Raw genomic sequence first — 25,358 nt, 5'->3', positions numbered from 1 at the left:
AATCCTTTGGAGGCAATCACTGCCTTAAGTCTGGAACCCATGGACATCACCAAACGCTGGGTTTCCTCCTTCTTAATGCTTTGCCAGGCCTTTACAGCCGCAGCCTTCAGGTCTTGCTTGTTTGTGGGTCTTTCCGTCTTAAGTCTGGATTTGAGCAAGTGAAATGCATGCTCAATTGGGTTTAGATCTGGAGATTGACTTGGCCATTAGAGAATGTTCCACTTTTTGGCACTCATGAACTCCTGGGTAGCTTTGGCTGTATGCTTGGTGTCATTGTCCATCTGCACTATGAAGCGCCGTCCAATCAACTTTGCAGCATTTGGCTGAATCTGGGCTGAAAGTATATCCCGGTGCACTTCAGAATTCATCCGGCTACTCTTGTCTGCTCTTATGTCATCAATAAACACAAGTGACCCAGTGCCATTGAAAGCCATGCATGCCCATGCCATCACGTTGCCTCCACCATGTTTTACAGAGGATGTGGTGTGCCTTGGATCATGTGCCGTTCCCTTTCTTCTCCAAACTTTTTTCTTCCCATCATTCTGGTACAGGTTGATCTTTGTCTCATCTGTCCATAGAATACTTTTCCAGAACTGAGCTGGCTTCTTGAGGTGTTTTTCTGCAAATTTAACTCTGGCCTGTCTATTTTTGTTATTGATGAATGGTTTGCATCTAGATGTGAACCCTTTGTATTTACTGTCATGGAGTCTTCTCTTTACTGTTGACTTAGAGACAGATACACCTACTTCACTGAGAGTGTTCTGGACTTCAGTTGATGTTGTGAACGGGTTCTTCTTCACCAAATTAAGTATGCGGCGATCATCCACCACTGTTGTCATCCGTGGACGCCCAGGCCTTTTTGAGTTCCCAAGCTCACCAGTCAATTCCTTTTTTCTCAGAATGTACCCAACTGTTAATTTTGCTACTCCAAGCATGTCTGCTATCTCTCTGATGGATTTTTTCTTTTTTTTCAGCCTCAGGATGTTCTGCTTCACCTCAATTGAGAGTTCCTTTGACCGCATGTTGTCTGCTCACAGCAACAGCTTCCAAATGCAAAACCACACACCTGGAATCCACCCCTGACCTTTTAACTACTTCATTGATTACAGGTTAACGAGGGAGACGCCTTCAGAGTTAATTGCAGCCCTTAGAGTCCATTGTCCAATTACTTTTGGTCCCTTGAAAAAGAGGACGCTATGCATTACAGAGCTATGATTCCTAACCCCTTTCTCCGATTTGGATGTGGAAACTATCATATTGCAGCTGGGAGTGTGCACTTTCAGCCCATATTATATATATACCGTATATACTCGAGTATAAGCCGAGATTTTCAGCCCAAATTTTTGGGCTGAAAGTGCCCCTCTCGGCTTATACTCGAGTCAATGTGGGTGGCAGGGTCGGCGGGTGAGGGCGCTGAGGTATACTTACCTAGTCCCAGCGATCCTCGCGCTGTCCCTGCCTTCCTCCCCGTCTTCTGTGCTGCAGCTTCTTCCTCTCTTCAGCGGTCACGTGGGACCGCTCATTAGAGATATGAATAAGCGGCTCCACCTCCCATAGGGGCGGAGCCGCCTATTCATTCCTCTAATCGGCGGTGCCGGTGACCGCTGACAGGAAGAGCTGCGGCACCGAAGACCAGGCAGAGGGACAGCGCGAGGATCGCCAGGACTAGGTGAGTATGTCATATTCACCTGTCCTCGTTCCAGCCGCCGGGCGTCGCTCCATCTTCCCGGCCGGCGCCTCCATCTTCCCGACGTCTGCGCTCTGACTGTTCAGGCAGAGGGCGCGATGACGCATATAGTGTGCGCGGCGCCCTCTGCCTGATCAGTCAGAGCAGAGACGCCGGGAAGATGGAGGCGCCGGAACGAGACGCCGGGAGCTGCAATCAAGGGAGGTGAGTATGTGTTTTTTTTTTTTATTGCAGCGGCGGCGGCGGCAGAGATTTCTATGGGGCACAATGAACGGTGCAGGGAGCAGAGCTGTGTATATATGTGGGACATGCAGGGAGCAGAGCTGTGTATATATGTGGGACATGCAGGGAGCAGAGCTGTGTATATATGAGGGACATGCAGGCGGCAGAGCTGTGTATATATGTGAGACATGCAGGCGGCAGAGCTGTGTATATATGTGGGACATGCAGGGAGCATATGGCACCGTATATGGCACAGCAATGGGGCACAATGAACGGTGCAGAGCACCGTATATGGCACAGCAATGGGGCACAATGAACGGTGCAGAGCACCGTATATGGCACAGCAATGGGGCACAATGAACGGTGCAGAGCACCGTATATGGCACAGCAATGGGGCACAATGAACGGTGCAGAGCACCGTATATGGGCACAGCAATGGGGCACAATGAACGGTGCAGAGCACTATATGGGGCACAGCTATGGGGAAATAATGAACGGTGCAGAGCACTATATGGCACAGCTATGGGGAAATAATGATCTATTTTTATTTTTGAAATTCACCGGTAAATGCTGCATTTCCACCCTAGGCTTATACTCGAGTCAATAAGTTTTCCCAGTTTTTTGTGGCAAAATTAGGGGGGTCGGCTTATACTCGGGTCGGCTTATACTCGAGTATATACGGTAATTGTATTTCTGAACATGTTTTTGTAAACAGCTAAAATAACAAAACTTGTGTCACTGTCCAAATATTTCTGGCCCTAACTGTATGTTTGTTCGCTGAGCTGATGTTTTTATTGATACCGTTTTGGGGTAGATAACAAGTTTTGATCAACCATATTGCACCAAAAAAACGTAATTCTGGTGTTTTGTTTTTTTCATTATGCCATTTACCGATCCAATTAATTCTTTTTATGTATTGATAGATCAGGCGATTCTGAATGCAACAATGCCAAATATATATTTTTTATTTTTTTAATTGTTTTATTTTGAATGGAGCAAATGGGGGGTGATTTGAACTTTTATATACAGCTCTGGCAAAAATTAAGAGACAGCCACATCAAAACCCTGTCATGGGCAGCCCAATCTCCAGACCTGAGCCCCATTGAAAACCTCTGGAATGTAATCAAGAGGATGATGGATAGTCACAAGCCATCAAACTGCTTACATTTTTGCGCCAGGAGTAGTGTGAAAGACTGGTGTAAAGCATGCCAAGACACATGAAAGCTGTGATTAAAAATCATGGTTATTCCACAAAATATTGATTTCTGAACTCTTCTGGAGTTAAAACATTGTTAAAGTATTGTTGTTTCTAAATGATTATAAATTTGTTTTCTTTGTGTTATTTGAGGTCTGAAAGCACTGTTTTTTTTATTTTGACCATTTTTCTTTCTCGGAAAAAAAATACAAAATTTATTGCTTGGAAATTCGGAGACATATTGTCAGAAGTTTATAGACTAAAAGAACAATTTACATTTTACTCAAAAATATACCTATAAAGAGAAAAATCAGACAAACTGAACATTTTGCAGTGGTTTCTTAATTTTTTGCCAGAGCTGTATATTTTTTAAAATATTTTAAAAAACATTTTTTTTACTTGCTTCAATAGTCTCCATGGGAGACTAGAAACTGCGATCATCCGATCGCCTGTGCTACATAGAGCAGGAATGCAGCCTTGTTCTATATAGCAGAAATGCTCAATTGTTATGAGCGCCGCCCACAGGCAATGACAACCACAGGGGTCTCCTGTGGTCTCATTTGACACGAGCTCTGATGGGCAGGGTCAATGACGTGCTTCCTGCGAGTCCTTGTTAAATGCTGCTGTCAGAGTTTTGACTGCAGCATTTAACATGTTAAGAGCCGGAAGTGGATGGCTATTCCAAACACAGCTGTTTGGGGCACAAGTCAGCTGTTCAAATCAGCTGACATTTGCCAGAAAAGGTGTGGCTCATCACCGGAGCCTGCACCAAACAGGGGCAGGCATCCAATGTTGGATATATAGGTCATTGGACATTAAGGGGTTAATATCTGTCTACAAATCTGAAGGGATGTCACAGTGTAGAGGGATCATCCTTATTCTCATTTGCACATGGAAATACCAGAAGTAATGGGATGAAATGGAGTAGATATAGATTAGATACTAGAAACCAAGAATCTGCAAAAACGCTAGTCCATGCACTCATCATCTCCCGCCTTGACTACTGCAACCTCCTGTTTTGTGGCCTCCATTCTAACACTCTCCCACCCCTCCAATCTATTCTAAACTCTGATGCCCGACTAATCCACTTATCCCTTTGCTATTCCCCAGCTCTTCCCTCTGTCAATCCCTTCACTGGCTCCCCATTACCCAGAGACTCCAGTTCAAAGCCCTAACCATGACATATAACGCCATCTACAACCTGTCTCTTTCATACATCTGTGACCTAGTCTCCCAGTACTTACCTGCACGCAACCTCCGATCCTCACAAGATCTCTGTCATGATCCAGACCGGGTCTTTTCTCTCCTTTCCCGGTCTGGTCATGTCAGGTGTTAACTTTCACAGCCTTGTTTCCATGTCAGGTCTGCTTTAGATCTGTGCTGCTCCTGTATTCAGTGCTAGTCATATTTCCTGCCTACAGCATGTGTAGCTGGCTCCGGTGAGACCCTGATTTATCCTGCTGCATTTAGCTTTCTTTGGCCGTGTCTGTTCATTCCTCTCTTCCCACCCCGACTCTGTGTTTCCCTGTATGTTTGGATTCCCCGATGCTCGACTGTACTTTCGTTCTGACCAGATTCTGTCTCTTCCCTCCGGTACTTCTGCTACGGACCGTTACTGACCTTTGGTGCTCCTCTGACTCTGTGCTTGGGATATCCCTTTGTACTACGCGACTCTCTGGTATCTACCTGGCTTGTCTGACTTTTCTGCTGTCATCTGGTGGTAGCCTCGCTGCAGTTCTGCTGGTCTGCTCTGAGCAGGTTTGTTAGCCCTCTTTCCACTCTGCTGCCATCTAGTGGAGTTTGCATTTATCTGCAGTGTGACAATCTCCTTCTCTACTCCCCTCTTCCCACAATTGCATACAAGATTTTTCCTATGGGAACTCTCTACCCCAACATATCAGACTCTCGCCTACCATGGAAACCTTTAAAAGGAACCTGAAGGCCTACAACCTGCAGTAACCACCGATCCACCAAACCGCTGCAAGACCAGCTCTACCTTCACCTACCTGTATCCTCACCCATCCCTTGCAGACTGTGAGCCCTCACGGACAGCGTCTTCTGTCCTCCTGTACCAGTCGTGACTTTTATTGTTTAACCCCTTCAAGACTTTGCCCTTTTCCGTTTTTGCGTTCTCATTTTTCGCTCCCCTCCTTCCCATGGCCATAACTTTTTTCTTTTTCCGTCAATATGGCCATGTGGGAGCTTGTTTTTTGCGGGACAAGTTGCACTTTTGAACGACATTACTGGTTTTAGCATGTCGTGTACTAGAAAACGGGAAAAAAAATTCCAAGTGTGGTGAAATTGCAAAAAAAGTTCAATCCCACACTTGTTTTTTGTTTGGCTTTTTTGCTAGGTTTAATAAATGCTAAAACTGACCTTCCATTATGATTCCACAGGTCATTATGAGTTCATAGACACCAAACATGTCTAGGTTATGTTTTATCTAAGTGGTAAAAAAAATTCCAAACTTTGTTTACCTTTTTTTTTGTTTACGTGATCTGGGGTCGGGTGAGGGCTTGTTTTTTGCATGCCGAGCTGACGTTTTTAACCCCTTTACCCCCAAGGGTGGTTTGCACGTTAATGACCGGGCCAATTTTTACAATTCTGACCACTGTCCCTTTATGAGGTTATAACTCTGGAACGCTTCAATGGATCCTGGTGATTCTGACATTGTTTTCTCGTGCCATATTGTACTTCATGACAATGGTAAAAATTCTTTGATAGTACCTGCGTTTATTTGTGAAAAAAACGGAAATTTGGCGTAAATTATGAAAATTTCGCAATTTTCCAACTTTGAATTTTTATGCAATTAAATCACAGAGATATGTCACACAAAATACTTAATAAGTAACATTTCCCACATGTCTACTTTACATCAGCACAATTTTGGAACCAAAATTTTTTTTTGTTAGGGAGTTATAAGGGTTAAAAGTTGACCAGCAATTTCTCATTTCTACAACACCATTTTATTTTAGGGACCACTTCTCATTTGAAGTCATTTTGAGGGGTCTATATGATAGAAAATACCCAAGTGTGACACCATTCTAAAAACTACACCCCTCAAGGTGCTCAAAACCATATTCAAGAAGTTTATTAACCCTTCTGGTGCTTCACAGGAATTTTTTGAATGTTTAAATAAAAATTAACATTTAACTTTTTTTCACAAAAAATTTAATTCAGCTCCAATTTGTTTTATTTTACCAAGGGTAACAGGAGAAAATGGACCCCAAACATTGTTGTACAATTTGTCCTGAGTATGCCAATACCCCACATGTGGGGGTAAACCACTGTTTGGGCGCATGGCAGAGCTCGGAAGCGAAGGAGTGCCATTTGACTTTTCAATGCAAAATTGACTGGAATTGAGATGGGACGCCATGTTTCGTTTGGAGAGCCCCTGATGTGGCTAAACATTGAAACCCCCCACAAGTGACACCATTTTGGAAAGTAGACCCCCTAAGGAACTTATCTAGAGGTGTGGTGAGCACTTTGACCCACCAAGTGCTTCACAGAAGTTTATAATGTAGAACCGTAAAAATAAAAAATCATATTTTTTCACAAAAATTATCTTTTCGCCCCCAATTTTTTATTTTCCCAAGGGTAAGAGAAGAAATTGGACCCCAAAAGATGTTGTACAATTTGTCCTGAGTACGCTGATACCCCATATGTGGGGGTAAACCACTGTTTGGGCGGATGGGAGAGCTCGGAAGGGAAGGAGCGCCGTTTGACTTTTCAAAGCAAAATTGACAGGAATTGAGATGGGACGCCATGTTGCGTTTGAAGAGCCACTGATGTGCCTAAACATTGAAACCCCCCACAAGTGACACCATTTTGGAAAGTAGACCCCCTAAGGAACTTATCTAGAGGTGTGGTGAGCACTTTGACCCACCAAGTGCTTCACAGAAGTTTATAATGCAGAGCCGTAAAAATAAAAAAAATTTTTCCCACAAAAATTATTTTTTTAGCCCCCAGTTTTGTATTTTCCTGAGGGTAACAGGAGAAATTGAACCCCAAAATTTGTTGCCCAATTTGTCCTGAGTGCGATGATACACCATATGTGGGGGGAACCACTGTTTGGGCACATGGGAGGGCTCAGAAGGGAAGGAGTGCCATTTGAATGCAGACTTAGATGGAATGGTCTGCAGGTGTCACATTGCGTTTGCAGAGCCCCTAATGTACCTAAACAGTAGAAACCCCCCACAAGTGACACCATTTTGGAAACTAGACCCCCTAAGGAACTCATCTAGATGTGTTGTGATAGCTTTGAACCCCCAAGTGTTTCACTACAGTTTGTAACGCAGAGCCGTGAAAATTAAAAAAAAAAATCTTTCCCCCCAAAATTATTTTTGAGCCCCCAGTTTTGTATTTTCCCGAGGGTAAGAGGAGAAATTCGACCCCAAAAGTTGTTGTCCAATTTGTCCTGAGTACGCTGATACCCCGTATGTTGGGGGAAACCACCGTTTGAGCGCATGGCAGAGCTCGGAAGGGAAGGAGCGCCATTTGGAATGCAGACTTAGATGGAATGGTCTGCAGACGTCACATTGCGTTTGCAGAACCCCTAATGTACCTAAACAGTAGAAACCCCCCACAAGTGACCCCATATTGGAAACTAGACCCCCCAGGGAACTAATCTAGATGTGTTGTGAGAACTTTGAACCCCCAAGTGTTTCACTACAGTTTATAACGCAGAGCCGTGAAAATAAAAAATCTTTTTTTTTCCCCACAAAAAATATGTTTTAGCCCCGAGTTTTGTATTTTCCCAAGGGTAACAGGAGAAATTGGACCCCAAAAGTTGTTGTCCTATTTGTCCTGAGTACGCTGATACCCCATATGTTGGGGTAAACCCCTGTTTGGGCACACGGGAGAGCTCGGAAGGGAAGAAGCACTGTTTTACTTTTTCAACGCAGAATTGGCTGGAATTGAGATCGGACGCCATGTCGCGTTTGGAGAGCCCCTGATGTGCCTAAACAGTGGAAACCCCACAATTATAACTGAAACCCTAATCCAAACACATCCCTAACCCTAATCCCAACAGTAACCCTAACCACACCTCTAACCCAGACACACCCCTAACCCTAATCCCAACCCTATTCCCAACCATAAATGTAATCTAAACCCTAACTGTAACTTTAGCCCCAACCCAAACTGTAGGCCTAGCCCTAACCCTAGCCCTAACCCTAGCCCTAACCCTAGCCCTAGCCCTAGCTCTAACCCTAGCCCTAACCCTAGCCCTAACCCTAGCCCTAACCCTAACCTTAGCCCTAATGGGAAAATGGAAATAAATACATTTTTTTAATTTTTCCCTAACTAAGGGGGTGATGAAGGGGGGTTTGATTTACTTTTATAGCGGGTTTTTTAGCGGATTTTTATGATTGGCAGCCGTCACACACTGAAAGACGCTTTTTATTGCAAAAAATATTTTTTGCGTTACCACATTTTGAGAGCTATAATTTTTCTATATTTTGGTCCACAGAGTCATGTGAGGTCTTGTTTTTTGCGGGACGAGTTGACGTTTTTATTGGTAACATTTTCGGGCATGTGACATTTTTTGATCGCTTTTTATTCCGATTTTTGTGAGGCAGAATGACCAAAAACCAGCTATTCATGAATTTCTTTTGGGGGAGGCGTTTATACCGTTCCGCGTTTGGTAAAATTGATAAAGCAGTTTTATTCTTCGGGCCAGTACGATTACAGCGATACCTCATTTATATCATTTTTTTATGTTTTGGCGCTTTTATACAATAAAAACTATTTTATAGAAAAAATAATTATTTTGGCATCGCTTTATTCTCAGGACTATAACTTTTTTATTTTTTTGCTGATGATGCTGTATGGTGGCTCGTTTTTTGCGGGACAAGATGACATTTTCAGCGGTACCATGGTTATTTATATCTGTCTTTTTGATCGCGTGTTATTCCACTTTTTGTTCGGCGGTATGATAATAAAGCGTTGTTTTTAGCCTCGTTTTTTTTTTTTTTTTCTTAAGGTGTTTACTGAAGGGGTTAACTAGTGGGCCAGTTTTATAGGTCGGGCCGTTACGGACGCGGCGATACTAAATATGTGTACTTTTATTGTTTGTTTTTTTTTATTTAGATAAAGAAATGTATTTATGGGAATAAATTTTGGAATATTTTTTTTTATTTTTTTTTACACATTTGAAAATTTTTTTTTTAACTTTTTTACTTTGTCCCAGGGGGGGACATCACAGATCAGTGATCTGACAGTTTGCACAGCACTCTGTCAGATCACTGATCTGACATGCAGCGCTGCAGCCTTCACAGTGCCTGCTCTGAGCAGGCTCTGTGAAGCCACCTCCCTCCCTGCAGGACCCGGATCCGCGGTCATCTTGGATCCGGGGCTCGAGGGAGGGAGGGAGGGAGGTAAGACCCTCGCAGCAACGCGATCACATCGCGTTGCTGCGGGGGGCTCAGGGAAGCCCGCAGGGAGCCCCCTCCCTGCGCGGTGCTTCCCTGCACCGCCGGCACATCGCGATCATCTTTGATCGCGGTGTGCCAGGGGTTAATGTGCCGGGGGCGGTCTGTGACCGCTCCTGGCACATAGTGCCGGATGTCAGCTGCGATAGGCAGCTGACACCCGGCCGCGATCGGCGGCGCTCCCCCCGTGAGCGCCGCCGATCGCGCTGGACGTACTATCCCGTCCATGGTCATAGGGGCCCACCCCACATGGACGGGATAGTACGTCCGATGTCAGAAAGGGGTTAATGATACCATATTGGTGCAGATACGTTCTTTTGATCACCCGTTATTGCATTTTAATGCCGCAGTGACCAAAAAAATGTACCGTATATACTAGAGTATAAGCCGAGATTTTCAGCCTACTTTTTGGGGCTGAAAGTCCCCCTCTCAGCTTATACTCGAGTCATACCCAGGGGTCAGCAGGGGACGGGGAGCGGGGGCTGTCTAATTATACTCACCTACTCCTGGTGCGGTCCCTGCACGTCCCTGCTTCTTCCAGCGCTGCAGAGCTTCTTCCTGTAGTGAGCGGTCACATGGTACCGCTCATTACAGTAACGAATATGCAGCTCCACCTCCCATAGAGGTGGAGCTGCATATTCGTTACTGTAATGAGCGGTAACGGTGACCGCTCACTACAGGAAGAAAATGCGGCGCCGGGGAACAGACGTGCAGCGACAGCACCAGGAGCAGGTAAGTATGACGGGGCAGTGCGCGATACTCACCTGCTCCTCGTTCCACCGTCGGTGCCGCTGTGTCTTCCGCAGTGACGCTCAGGTCAGAGGGCGCGGTGACATGATTAGTGCGCGCCGGCCTCTTCCTGAACGTCGGCGCAGAGGATGGGAAGACACAGCGGCAGTCAGCGGTGGAACGGGAAAGGTGAGTATAGCAAGTGCCTGGGGCCTGAGAGGTGTGTATGTAATTTTTTTATTTTTTTCTTCGCAGCAACAGCATATGGGGAAAATATCTCTATGGAGCATCTTATGTGGCCATGTGCAGCATGATATGGGGGCAAATATCTGTATGGGGCATCTGTATGGGGCCATGTGCAGCATTGTATTGGGGTAAATATCTGTATGGAGCATCTTATGGGTCATAATCAACATTTGTGGAGCATTATACGGGGCAAATATCTGTATGGAGCATCTTATGTGGCCATGTGCAGCATTATATGGGGGCAAATGTCTGTATGGAGCATCTTATGTGGCCATGTGCAGTATTATATGGGACAGTTATCTATATGGAGCATCTTATGGGGTCATGTGCAGCATTATATGGGACAGTTATATGGGACCACAGGGTGGCGCTCACAGCAGGCCGGCATCAGTAACCATAGAGGTCTCAAGGAGACCTCTGGTTAATATGCTGACGCATCGCTGACCCCCGATCATGTGACGGGGTCAGCGATGTGAGCATTTCCGGCCACGCGGCTGGAAGCGCCGGTTAAATGCCGCTGTCAGCATTTGACAGCGGCATTTAACTAGTTAATAGCGGCGGGTGAATCGCCATTTCACACGCCGCTATTGCGGGCACATGTCAGCTGTTCAAAACAGCTGACATGTCCCGGCTTTGATGCGGGCTCACTGCCGGAGCCCACATCAAAGCAGGGGTCTTGACCTCTGCAGTAATAGTACGGCGGAGGTCGGGAAGGGGACTTGTTTTTATTATGTACAGTATACCCCTTTTCACATGTAAAGAGCCATGGATTAAATGGTGCTATAATAATAATAATTATAATGTTGTGTGGATTACATCCATTTTTGCTACAGAAACGCAACAGAAACATACATACATTTTTTATATGCTGACTTTCTGCAGCTCATTAAAGTCTACTGAGAAAACCTCAAAATAAAACACATATTAACCACAAGAAAAAGTGACTGCTGCTGATTTAAAAAATTCCATGCCTTTCACATTCTTTAGTATCAATAAAGGGGCAAGGGCGAGAGATTTACTTACATGTCAGAAGCAAAAACACTCAATGATCAAGACCGTCATCTGAAAAGCGCTTGTATCATTTTTGAATGTTTTTTAGAGATGAAGTTGTGATTTCCTTTCTCTATTTTTGCACCATAAAGTTTGGCTTGTAATAGAAGATTCTGATGCTGGATCACTGCTCTTTGCTTCTGACGACCTCTCACCCGTTACAAGTCTCCGTGCGTGGATCTTCTCATGGGGAAGCTTACGTTTTTTGCCTTTTTGATTATATACCTGTCATCCACTTTTCTGGAACTGTAATACTCTGTAATATGGTTTTATTGCATGAAAATATGCAACAGAACTTTCCCTAAATGAGCATGTCACACTCAGGTGTAGCAGCCAGTTGTAAGTGCGGGGAATACAGGAAGATGGATGTCATAGGAGTGACCATATACTGCAGTCTGTCCTGGGGAGGGTGAGAAGAGGACAATTTGTTTGTTTTTAAAACGGCAATTGGGGGACGGGAATTATTGAAAAAGGAAAACTCCTTTAACGCTTCTAACCTCCGCGGCTTCACTGCAGCTCACACTGTCAGATCCATTAGTGAGGATTTAGGGCACTGTGACATGGCTATATTTTACATCAGTATTTGTTATCAGACCCCAGGAAAGGATCAGGTGGAAGAGGCTGTGGGCGGTGGTTGCGAGCTGGTACTGATGGTGGTGGTGGTGCATCTGGTGGTAGTGGCAAAAGCACAATGGCACCTAAGGCTGGAGGTGTTGAGCCGGCTTCATCATCTGGCTACACAAGGCCTCGAAGGCTCCCTTATCTGGGAGTAGGAAAACAGCTTTTAAAGCCGTAACGGCAGGAAAAAGTTTTGGCTTTCCTTGCTGACTCAGCCTCTAGCTCTTTCGCCTCCTCTTCAGAAAGTTCCAAATATAAAAGCAGCGAGTCGTCAGTGGATGCTCCCGGTCAGGAACAAGACGTTTCCTTGTGTCCTTCACCCAAACCAAAAGTGAAGGATGCGTCAGGGGACACTACAGGTTACTCCATGGAGCTCTTTACACATACCATGCCTGGGTTAGAACGGGAAATAGTTAACTGCCCATTACAAGATGAATCGGACATGCAGTGCATTGATGCACAGCCACAGCTAGATTATAATGCTGTTCCATTGACTCAGATCACTACATTGCCCTCGCAGTGTACTGAGCCAGAATCTGACCCTGATGAAACTATGGTGCCCTGTCCCGAACGCTATAGCACCTTACTCGGTGACACAGAGGAAGGTGCACATGACATTGAAGAGGAGGTGATAGATGACCCAGTTGTGACATTGAAGAGGAGGTGATAGATGACCCAGTTGTTGACCCAGATTAGCAGCCATTGGGGGAAGAGGGTGCCGCTGCCAGTAGCTCAGAAGTGGAGAAGGATGATCCGCAGCAGCCATCTACTTCAGCGTGGCCATCCGGTGAAAGTAGCACAGCGTGCAATGCCTGAAAAAATATTCCATAGTAGGAAGAGTGCAGTGTGCCAATTTTTTAACCAAGATCTGAATGATCAGTCAAAAGTTATCTGTAAGAAATGCTCAAAGACCTTTAGCAGAGGGAAGAATCTTCAAAATTTAAATACAACGTGCATGCTTAGACATTTAACCAGCATGCACTTGCAAGCCTGGACTAACTACCAAACGTCCCGTACCATTGGTACACCTGCTCAGAATGAAGTAGTCAGCAACGCTACATTGCTTCCTCACTGTAAGCCCACCGGTTAGGACACCACCAGCAGCAAATGTGGAGGTATCGTCGCAAGGCCAAAGCAGTCAGGGAATCACAAGGTTATTGGTAGGAAACACTGTATGTAGGCCAACATCGAGAGTACATCACCAACCCTCTGTCAATCCGCCATGTCCACCACCACCACCGCTAGTTCCACCATATGCACGTCTCCAGTCCAGCTCACCCTACAAGAGACTCTCGTTAGGAAAAGAAAGTACTCATCCTCTCATCCGCGTACACAGGGTTTGAACACCCACATTGCTAGACTAATCTCGTTGGAGATGATGCCCTAGCGGTTGGTTGAAAGCAAAGCTTTCAAAGCCCTGATGGCCTACGCAGTACCACGCTATGACCTACCCAGTCGACACTTCTTTGTGAGAAAAGCCATCCCAGCCCTCCACCAGCATGTCAAAGACCGCATTGTCATTGCACTGAGGCAATCAGTCAGTAGAAAGGTGCACCTCACAACAGATGCATGAACCAGTAGGCATGGCCAGGGACATTACGTGTCCATCACAGCACACTGGGTTAATATGGTGGATGCAGGGTCCACAGTGGACAGCCATAGTGGGACAGTTCTGCCTAGCCCACGGTCTAGGAAACATTTGGCTGTAGGCGTTCGCCATTCCTCCTCCTCCTCCAGAAGCGAAAGCTCGTACACAGAGCACAGTCGCACGACCACTCCATCCGCAGCTGCCAGTGTTGCACACGAGGTGTCCCATTATCGAACAGCTAGTGGTAAGCATCAGCAGGCTGTGTTAGAAATGAAGTGTTTGGGCGACAACAGACACACCGCAGAAGTACTGGCCGAGTACTGGCAGCAACAAACTCAGTCATGGCTGGGCAGTGTACATCTTGAGGCAGGCAAGGTAGTCAGTGATAACGGAAGGAATTTTATGGCTGCCATAGCCCTTTCAGAACTTAAACACATACCTTGCCTGGCTCACACCTTGAACTGGTGGCGCAGTGCTTCCTCAAAAATTATCTGGAGTTACCAGCCCTGCTCCTGAAGGTGCGAAGACTTTGCACATCCACCAGTCGCCTGTACACTCCAGCTGCATGCTGAACCATCAGCGATCGCTGAATCTTCCCCAGCACCGCCTAATAATAGACGTTGCAACAATGTGGAACTCCACACTGCACATGGTTCAGATGCTGTGCGAACAGAGGCATGCTGTAATTAATTTGTGGTAGGGTACACATACACGGGCAGGCAGTTGGATGGCAGACATGGAGATGTCTGGTGTGCAGTGGTCGAAGCTCCAAGACCTCTGTCAAGTCCTTCAGTGTTTTGAGGAATGCACACGGCTGGTAAGTGAAGACAACGCCATCATAAGCATGAGCATCCCACTAATGTGTCTGCTGATGCAAAGTTTGATGTACATTAAGGACCTGGCGTCTGCAGCCGAGGAGGAGGGAAGCCTTGATGACAGTCAGCCATTGTCTGCTCAGGGAACTCTCCTGGACAAGGTGGTGGACGAAGAGGAGGAGGATGATGGGGATGAATATTTATGGGAGGAGGATGCTTTACAGGGGGCAATAGAAACTGGTGGCGTTGCAAGGTCAGGTACAGGGTTTTTGCGGGACACAAGTGATGTTGATTTGCAAGAAAGTGCTCCTCAACCCAGCACAAGCAGTGAATTGACACCTGGAACATTGGCCCACATGGCTGAGTATGCCTTGCGTATCCTAAAAAGGGACTCCCGCATTATCAAAATGATGACCAATGACGATTACTGGTTGGTCTGCCTACTGGATCCACGATATAAAGGAAAATTACAAAATATCATGCCACATGAGAACCTAGAGCAAATATTGGCTACCAAACAAGCAACTCTTGTGGACTGTTTGGTTCAGGCATTCCCAGCACACAGCGGCGGTGATGGTTCTCACACAAGCCGTAGGTGGCTACATGGAAGAGGTGTTAGAGGTGCACAAATCCGAAGTGGCGTTGGACAGAGGGGTTTTATGACCAGGTTGTGGAGTGATTTCGCAATGACCGCTGACACGACAGGTGTGCTGCATCGATTCAAAGTCACAGGAGACAGCATTTTTCCAGTATGGTTACGAACTACTTTTCCTCCCTTATCGATGTTCTCCCTCACAGGTCATTCCCCTTTGATTACTGGGCATCTAAAATAGACACCTGGCCTGAATTGGCAGAATATGCATTACAGGAGCTCGCTTGCCCTACTTCTAGTGTGCTATCAGAAAGAGTCTTCAGTGCTGCTGGTTCAATACTGACCGAAAAAAGGACACGTCTGGCTACCCAGAATGTTGATGATCTAACCTTCATTAAAATGAACCAATCATGGATTTCAAATTATTTTGCCCCACCTTCTCCTGCTGACACGTAGCTTGCCTGAAAAATGTCTTGCTTTTGGCCTCCTCTTACTGACTTCTCCAATTCCGCCATTTGCAGCTGCTGAATGTCCACCATAGGCCATTTTTATACCTCCCTAAATGGGCTGACTCCCCCCACGGGGCCGTGGTCACCACTTGGTGCAAGTACCGTGCGAGTGCCGTTTGCCTGGACAGGTGGGTGCGCCCACTCTTGGGCGACGGCACTGGCACAGGGTCCCTCATAGTACAATGAAGTGTCTCTGACGGTGGTGGTGCACAACCAACATCAGACACATGGTCGTAATATGAGGGGCGCTGTTCCAGTACCGCCACCCACGTGAGAGTGTTCCCCCCAGCTCGAACAGTGCTCTACCACTTGCAATACTTACCTCTCCCTGCTCCACCACTGTGTAGTCTGTGCTGTTAAATCCTTCAATGCACTGCCAATACAAATTTGTTGAAATGATAGAGGATAGTTAAAATATACAGGGGCCCTGGCCTCCATTTTGACCAGTTAATACTTTGCGCCTTCTACAACTGTCTGCTACTCAGCAGAGGAGCCCACCCCAGTACCTAGCTATGCCGCCTGTTTAGTCCTGTTACCAATTTTGAACTGCTTTTAGCCTACTTTTTTATTTTGGGCCTACTAACTGTGTCTGCGCCACTCATTACAGTTGTCCTCCACTGAACAAAGCTATGCCACCTGTTTAGCCCTGTTACCAATTTTGAACTGCATTTAGCCTACTTTTTTTATTGTGGGCCTGCAAACTGTTTCTGCGCCACTCATTACAGTTGTCCTCCACTGAACAAAGCTATGCCACCTGTTTAGCCCTGTTACCAATTTTGAACTGCATTTAGCCTACTTTTTTATTGTGGGCCTGCAAACTGTGTCTGCGCCACTCATTACAGTTGTCCTCCACTGAACAAAGCAATGCCGCCTGTTTAATCCTGTTACCAATTTTGAACTGCATTTAGCCTACTTTTTTATTGTGGGCCTGCAAACTGTGTCTGCGTTACTCATTACAGTTGTCCTCCACTGAACAAAGCTATGCCGCCTGTTTAGTCCTGTTACCAATTTTGAACTGCATTTAGCCTACTTTTTTATTGTGGGCCTACTGTGTTTGCGCCACTCATTACAATTGTCCTCCACTGAACAAAGCAATGCCGCCTGTTTAGTCCTGTTACCAATTTTGAACTGCTTTTAGCCTACTTTTTTATTTTGGGCCTACTAACTGTGTCTGCGCCACTCATTACAGTTGTCCTCCACTGAACAAAGCTATGCCGCCTGTTTAGTCCTGTTACCAATTTTGAACTGCATTTAGCCTACTAGCCTACTTTATTATTTGGGCCTATATCTGTGTTTCCTCCTCATCCTGCCCATTGCCCAGCCACTGCTAGATGAGTCTGCTGGTACATTGACCCAGACCACTACATTCCCCTTGCACTTTACACAGCCTGAATCTGACCCTGCTGAAAGTCAGGTTCCCCTTCCCGCATACTATACCACCTGACACGGGGATAAAGAAGGTGCAGATGAAAGTGCTGGTTCCTTCATCACATCAGATGGGGGGCATACTCGTTGGTGACATCACTGGCACAGGGCCCCTCATAGTACGCAAAAGTGTCTCTGGCAGTGGGAGGCGCCACCTGCCATCAAACACACCGCCGTACTATGAGGAGCCCTGTGCCAGTGCCAAGTGCCAACGAGTGGGCCCCCCCTGCTTGCTCAGGATCACAGCACTTGCAAAGTTGAAATACTTACCTCTCCCTGCTCCACTGCCGTGACATATTCCGCGTTTCCTGGGCCCACGAAAATCTTGAGCCAGCCCTACCCCCCCCCCCACAACTTTAGCCAAATGACTCCCTGTTTTCAATGCCTAACTATTATTATAAAGTAAATTAAGATTGACAAGCTTAAGAAATAAGAATTAATGTTTTTGGCATTAAAATGGGCACTGTAGGTGTTTTCCTGTCCTCCACTCACTGCCAACTTTGATTCCCCATTGACTTGCATTGGGTTTCGTGTTTCGGTCGGCCCCCGACTTTTCGCAATAATCGGCCGATTTCACCCGACCCAACTTTTGACAAAGTTAGGTTTCGCGAAACCCGACTCGATCCTAAAAAGTAAAAGTCGCTCAACTCTAGTTACAGATAATGACTTACCGCTGACATTCTCTCTGATGGAATTGTTCACTGGCCCAGACTGACATGACAACTTCTTTCAGCCACGACTCACCTGCAGAGAATACAACAAAGACATATTTCACTTCTCACATTCCAGCCCATCATCATCTATTCCCTCATCCTGCTGATACCCCAATACTGAGCCGCTGCTGCCGTATGTGTCTCTCATCCTGCTGATACCCCAATACCGAGCTGCTGCTGTATGTGACCCTATTACTGCCCCTGATACCCAATACTGAGCCGCTGCTGCCGTATGTGTCCCTATGACTGCACCTGATACCCCAATACTGAGCTGCTGCTGCTGTATGTGTCCCTACTACTGCCCCTGATATCTCAATACTGTGCCGCTGCTGTCGTATGTGTCCCTATTACTACACCTGATACCCCAATACTGAGCCGCTGCTGCCATATATGTCCCTATTACTGCACCTGATACCTCAATACTGAGCTGCTGCTGCCGTATGTGTCCCTATTGCTGCACCTGATACCCCAATACTGAGCCTCTGCTGCCGTATGTGTCCCTATTGCTGCACCTGATACCCCAATACTGAGCCTGTGCTGCCGTATGTGTCCCTATTACTGCACCTGATACCCCGATACTGAGCCTCTACTACCGTATGCGACCCTATTACTGCATCTGATACCCCGATACTGAGCCGCTGCTGCCATATGTGACCCTATTACTGCCCCTGATACCCCAATACTGAGCCGCTGCTGCGGTATGTCCCTATTATTGCACCTAATATCCCAATACTGAGCTGCTGCTGCCATATGTGCCCCTATATACCCTGTAGTATAAAGCAGTACCCCTTTAGGCAGACCCTGTAGTATAAGACAGTACCCCTATAGGCAGACTCTGTAGTATAAGGCAGCACCACCCCATAGGCAGATTCTGTAGTATAAGGCAGCACCACATAGGCAGACCCTGTAGTATAAGGCAGCACCCCCCATAGGCAGATCCTGTATGTAAGGCAGCATCCCCCATAGGCAGATCCTATATATTAGGCAGCACCCCCCCCATAGGCAGATCCTGTATATAAGGCAGTACCCCCCCATAGCCAGATCCTGTATATAAGGCAGCACCCCCCATAGGCAGAACCTGTATGTAAGGCAGCACTCCCCATAGGCAGATCCTGTATGTAAGGCAGCACCCCCCAGAGGCAGATCCTGTATGTAAGGCAGCCCCCCATAGGCAAATCCTGTATGTAAGGCAGCACACCCCCCCATAGGCAGATCCAGTATATAAGACAGCACCCCATAAAAAAACACAATAAATACTCACCTCTCTTCCTACCTGTTCCAGTGGCGCTCCCTGCTCCCGCTCATCTCCTGACAGCGGGCGCCGGGTAGTGATGTCATCGCGCCTGCTGTCAGATGATGTGGGAGATGATGGGAGAAGGAGTGCAACGCTCCTTCCCTCATCACCGCGGTCAGCTGTATCAGCTAGATGCGGTCACAGACCGCTGCCAGCACACTAACCCCCGGAACACTGCGATCAAATATGATCGCAGCGCTCCGGCGGCATAGGGAAGCATCGCGCAGGGAGAGGGGCTCTGACCCGATCGTGATCACATCTCCTACCTCCTCCTCCCTGCAGACCCAGATCCAAAATGGCCACGGGGGGCCTTCCGGGTCCTGCAGGGCTGCAAGTGCCTGCTCAAAGCAGGTGCCGGCAAGCTTCCCTGCAGTGCCTGCCAGATCGCTGATCTGACACAGTGCATTGCAAAGTGTCAGATCAGCGATCTGACACTATACAGTCATGTCCCCCCCAGGGCAATGTAAACAAGTAAAAAAAAAAATATTTACAAGTGTAAAAAAAAAAAATCCTAAATAAGGAAAAAAAAATATTGTTCCAATAAATACATTTCTTTGTCTAAATAATAAAAAAAAACAATAAAAGTACACATATTTAGTATTGCAGCGTCCGTAACGACCCGCCCTATAAAACTGTCCCACTAGTTAACCGCTTCAGTGATCACCATAAAAAAAAACAGGCAAAAAACAACGCTTTATTATCATACCGCCAAACAAAAAGTGGAATAACACACGATCAAAAAATGAGATATAAAAAAAAATGGTATAGCTGAAAACGTCATCTTGTCCTGCAAAAAACGAGCCGCCATACAGCATCATCAGCAAAAAACTAAAAAAGTTATAGTCCTCAGAATAAAGCGATGCAAAAATAAAATCTATTTTATATAAAAAATAATTATAGTATAAAAGCGCCAAAGCATAAAAAAATGATGTACAGTTAGGTCCATATATATTTGGACAGAGACAACATTTTTCTAATTTTGGTTATAGACATTACCACAATGAATTTTAAACAAAATAATTCAGATGCAGTTGAAGTTCAGACTTTCAGCTTTCATTTGAAATTGGAATGAAGGGTTTAGGAGTTTCAGCTCCTTAACATGTGCCACCCTGTTTTTAAAGTGACCAAAAGTAATTGGACAATTGACTCCAAGGCTATTTCATGGACAGGTGTGGGCAATCCCTTCGTTATGTCATTCTCAATTAAGCAGATAAAAGGCCTGGAGTTGATTTGAGGTGTGGTGCTTGCATTTGGAAGGTTTTGCTGTGAAGTAAACATGTGGTCAAAGGAGATCTCCATGCAGGTGAAACAAGCCATCCTTAAACTGCGAAAACAGAAAAAAACCATCCGAGAAATTGCTACAATATTAGGAGTGGCAAAATCTACAGTTTGGTACATCCTAAGAAAAAAAGAAAAAGCACTGGTGAACTCATCAATGCAAAAAGACCTGGGCGCCCACGGAAGACAACAGTGGTGGATGATCGCAGAATAATCTCCATGGTGAAGAGAAACCCCTTCACAAAAGCCAACCAAGTGAACAACACTCTCCAGGAGGTAGGTGTATCAATATCCAAATCTACCATAAAGAGAAGACTACATGAAAGTAAATACAGAGGGTTCACTGCGCGGTGCAAGCCACTCATAAGCAACAAGAATAAAAAGGATAGACTGGACTTTACTAAAAAACATCTAAAAAAGCCAGCACAGTTCTGGAAGAACATTCTTTGGACAGATGAAACCAAGATCAACCTCTACCAGAATGATGGAAAGAGAAAAGTATGGCGATGGCGTGGTACAGCTCATGATCCAAAGCATACCACATCATCTGTAAAGCACGGCGGAGGCAGTGTGATGGCTTGGGCATGCATGGCTGCCAGTGGCACTGGGTCACTAGTGTTTATTGATGATGTTACACAGGACAGAAGCAGCCAAATGAATTCTGAGGTATTCAGAGCCATACTGTGTGCTCAGATCCAGCCAAATGCATCCAAACTGATTGGTCGTCGTTTCATACTACAGATAGACAATGACCCAAAACATAAAGCCAAAGCAACCCAGGAGTTTATTAAAGCAAATAAGTGGAATATTCTTGAATGGCCAAGTCAGTCACCCGATCTCAACCCAATTGAGCATGCATTTCACTTGTTAAAGACTAAACTTCAGACAGAAATGCCCACAAATAAACAACAACTGAAAACCACCGCAGTGAAGGCCTGGTAGAGCATCAAAAAGGAGGAAACACAGCGTCTGGTGATGTCCATGAGTTCAAGACTTCAGGCAGTCATTGCCAACAAAGGGTTTTCAACCAAGTACTAAAAACGAACATTTTATTTCTAATTTATAATATAAATGCCCCCCAAAAATCGGAATAAAAAGCGATCAAAAAATGTCACATTCCCAAAAATGGTTCCAATAAAAACGTCAGCTCGTCCCGCAAAAACAAGACCTTTGTGGACCAAAATGTGGATAAATTATAGCTCTCAAAATGTGGAGACGCAAAAACTATTTTTTGCAATAAAAAGTGTCTTTTAGTGTGTGACAGCTGCCAATCATAAAAATCCGCTAAAAAAACCCGCTACAAAAGTAAATCAAACCCCCATTCATCATCCCCAGAGTTAGGGAAAAATAATAAAATTTAAAAAATGTATTTATTTCCTTTTTCCCATTAGGGTTAGGGTTGGGGCTAAAGTTAGGGTTAGGGTTGGAGCTAAAGTTAGGGATAAGGTTGGGGCTAAAGTTAGGGTTAGGGCTACAGTTAGGGTTGGGGCTACAGTTATGGTTGGGGTTGGGGCAACAGTTAGGGTTGGGGCTACAGTTAGGGTTAGGGTTCGGGCTAAAGTTAGGGTTAGGGTTGGAGCTAAAGTTAGGGTTAGGGCTGGGGCTACAGTTAGGGTTAGGATTGGGGCTACAGTTAGGGTTAAGGTTGGGGCTAAAGTAAGGGTTAGAGTTGGGGCTAAAGTTAGGGTTAGGGCTACAGTTAGGGTGGGGGCTACAGTTAGGGTTAGGTTTGGGGATAAAGTTAGGGTTAGGGTGGGTGCTAAAGTTAGGGTTAGGGTTGGGGCTAAAGTTAGGGTTGGGGCCAAAGTTAGGGTTAGGGTTTGGATTACATTTATGGTTGGGATTAGGGTTAGGGGTGTGTCAAGGTTAGGTGTGTGGGTAGGTTAATGGTTGGGATAAGGGTTAGGGGTGTATTGGAGTTAGGGGTGTGGTTAGGGTTGGGATTAGGGTTAGGGGTGTGTTGGGGTTAGTGATCTGGTTGGGATTAGGGGCATGTTCGGGTTAGGGGTATGGTTAGGGTTATGGTTAGGGTTGGGATTAGGGTTAGGGGTGTGTTTGGGTTAGGGTTTCAGTTAGAATTGGTGGTTTCCACTGTTTAGGCACATCAGGGCCTCTCCAAACGCGACATGGCGTCCGATCTCAATTCCAGCCAATTCTGCATTGAAAAAGTAAAACAATGCTTCCTCCCTTCCGAGCTCTCCCGTGCGCCAAAACAGGGGTTTACCCCAAGATATGGGCTATCAGCGTACTCAGGACAAATTGGACAACAACTTTTGGGGTCCAATTTCTCTGGTTACCCTTGGGAAAATAAAAATTGAGGGGGCTAAAAAATCATTTTTGTGGGAAAAAATGATTTTTTATTTTCATGGCTCTGCGTTATAAACTGTAGTGAAACACTTGGGGGTTCAAAGTTCTCACAACACATCCAGATAAGTTCCTTGGGGGGTCTAGTTTCCAATATGGGGTCACTTGTGGGGGTTTCTACTGTTTAGGTACATCAGGGGCTCTGCAAACGCAATGTGACAAATGCAGGCCATTCCATTTAAGTCTGCATTCCAAACAGCGCTCCTTCCCTTCCAGGCTCTGCCATGCGCCCATACGGTGGTTCCCCCCACATATAGGGTATCAGCGTACTCAGGACAAATTGGAAAACAATTTTTGGGTCCAGTTTCTCCTGTTACCTTTGGGAAAATAGAAAACTGGGGGCTAAAAAATATTTTTTGTGGAAAAAAAAATAATTTTTATTTTCATGGCTCTGTGTTATAAACTGCAGTGAAACACTTGGGGGTTTAAAGTTCTCACAACACATCTTGATAAGTTCCTTGGGGGGACTAGTTTCCAATATGGGGTCACTTGTGGGGGGTTTCTGATATTTTGGTGCATCATGGGCTCTGCAAATGCAATGTGATGCCTGCAGACCATTCCATCTATGTCTGCATTCCAAACGGCGCGCCTTCCCTTCCAAGTTCTGCCATGCGCCCAAACAGTAGTTTTCTCCTACATTTGGGTAACAGCATACTGAGGACAAATTGGACAACAACTTTTGGGGTCCAATTTCTCTTGTTACCCTTGGGAAAATACAAAACTGGGGGCTAAAAAATATTTTTTGTGGAAAAAAAAGAATTGTTATTTTCACGGCTCTGCGTTGTAAACTGCAGTGAAACACTTGGGGGTTCAAAGTTCTCACAACACATTTAGATAAGTTCCTTGGGGGGTCTAGTTTCCAATATGGGGTCACTTGTGGGGGGTTTCTACTGCTTAGGTACATCAGGAGCTCTGAAAACGCAATGTGACACCTGCAGACCATTTCATCTAAGTCTGCATTCCAAACGGCGCTCCTTCCCTTCTGAGCTCTGCCATGCGCCCAAACAGTCGTTTTCTCCCACATATGGGGTATCGGCGTACTCAGGACAAATTGGACAGCAACTTTTGGGGTCCATTTTCTCCTGTTACCCTTGGGAAAATACAAAACTGGGGGCTAAAAAATAATTTTTGTGGAACGGCTCTGCGTTATAAACTGTAGTGAAACACTTGAGGGTTCAAAGTGCTCACCACACATCTAGATAAGTTCCTTGGGGAGTCTACTTTCCAAAATGGTGTCACTTGTGGGTGATTTCAATGCTTAGGCACATCAGGGGCTCTCCAAACGCGACATGGCATCCCATCTCAATTCCAGTCAATTTTGCATTGGAAAGTCAAAAGGCGCTCCTTCCCTTCCGAGCTCTGCCATGCGCCCAAACAGTGGTTTACCGCCACATATGGGGTATCAGCGTACTCAGGACAAATTGCACAACAACTTTTGGGGTCCAATTTCTCCTGTTACCCTTGGTAAAATAAAAAATTGGAGCTAAAGTAAATTTTTTGCGAAAAAAAAGTTAAATGTTCATTTTTTTTTTTCAACATTCCAAAAATTCCTGTGAAACACCTGAAGGGTTAATGAACTTCTTGAATATGGTTTTGAGAACCTTGAGGGGTGCAGTTTTTAGAATGGTGTCACACTTTGGTATTTTCTATCATATAGACCCCTCAAAGTGACTTCAAATGTGATGTAGTCCCTAAAAAAATGGTGTTGTAAAAATGAGAAATTGCTGGTTAACTTTTAACCCTTATAACTCCCTAACGAAAAAAAAAATTTGGTTCCAAAATTGAGCTGATGTAAAGTAGACTTGTGGGAAATGTTACTTATTAAGTATTTTGTGTGACATATCTCTGTGATTTAAGGGCATAAAAATTCAAAGTCGGAAAATTGCAAAATTTTAAAAGTTTTGCCAAATTTCCATTTTTTTCACAAATAAACGCAGGTATGAAAGAAATTTTACCACTATCATGAAGTACAACATGTCATGAGAAAACATTGTCAGAATCATCAGGATCTGTTGAAGCGTTCCATAGTTATAACCTCATAAAGGGACAGTGGTCAGAATTGTAAAAATTGGCCCGGTCATTAACGTGCAAACCACCCTTGGGGGTAAAGGGGTTAAAATCTTGCTTGCTTTTGCAGCTCCTTCCTGATATTGAGTACTGCTGCTCAGCTTACTTGTAACCACAATACCCCCAAGTCATTCTCCTGTATTGTAATCTCTAATATATTTATATTTAATATATATGTTGACTTACCCTCCAAAAAATTATTCCAAAGTGCTGGCCATAGATGTCTCCCTTCTGTCTAACTTGCTGAGAAACTACTTTAGCAAAAGAAAGAGCGAGGCCATAAAGGTCCCAAGTCCACTAGTCACCACCAGGTCTCTAGATCAAGGTCACAGTAACAATGTTTTTGTTTCTGAATAGTCAGGATTTAAATGACATTAGTCTTTAATGCTGTGATTAATTTGCAGTAATTTTATTGCTGCGATTTTTATGCTAAGAAAACTACTCCATTCTATGTTCTTTCTGATCACACACTGGTATTTTCAGCTTGTTAAAAAAATACATGACTACAATTTATTCAGCATATATTGTACTCTTA

The 25,358-nt window shown here is 45.2% G+C and overlaps 1 long non-coding RNA gene across 1 annotated transcript in view; it reads right to left on the bottom strand.

The window, feature by feature from the left end:
• LOC138680680 (uncharacterized) overlaps nucleotides 1-25,029 on the bottom strand; it is a 72,496-nt gene extending 47,467 nt beyond the window's left edge. Inside the window, exon 1 of the long non-coding RNA XR_011321727.1 lies at nucleotides 25,010-25,029. This is a non-coding gene — a long non-coding RNA (uncharacterized lncRNA). The remainder of the gene's footprint in view (nucleotides 1-25,009) is intronic.
• Between the last annotated feature and the right edge of the window lie 329 nt (nucleotides 25,030-25,358).

The sequence above is a fragment of the Ranitomeya imitator genome, chromosome 5 (assembly GCF_032444005.1).
Source record: "Ranitomeya imitator isolate aRanImi1 chromosome 5, aRanImi1.pri, whole genome shotgun sequence".
NCBI classification, from domain to species: Eukaryota; Metazoa; Chordata; class Amphibia; order Anura; family Dendrobatidae; genus Ranitomeya; species Ranitomeya imitator.
This window is presented reverse-complemented; position numbering and strand designations above follow the sequence as displayed.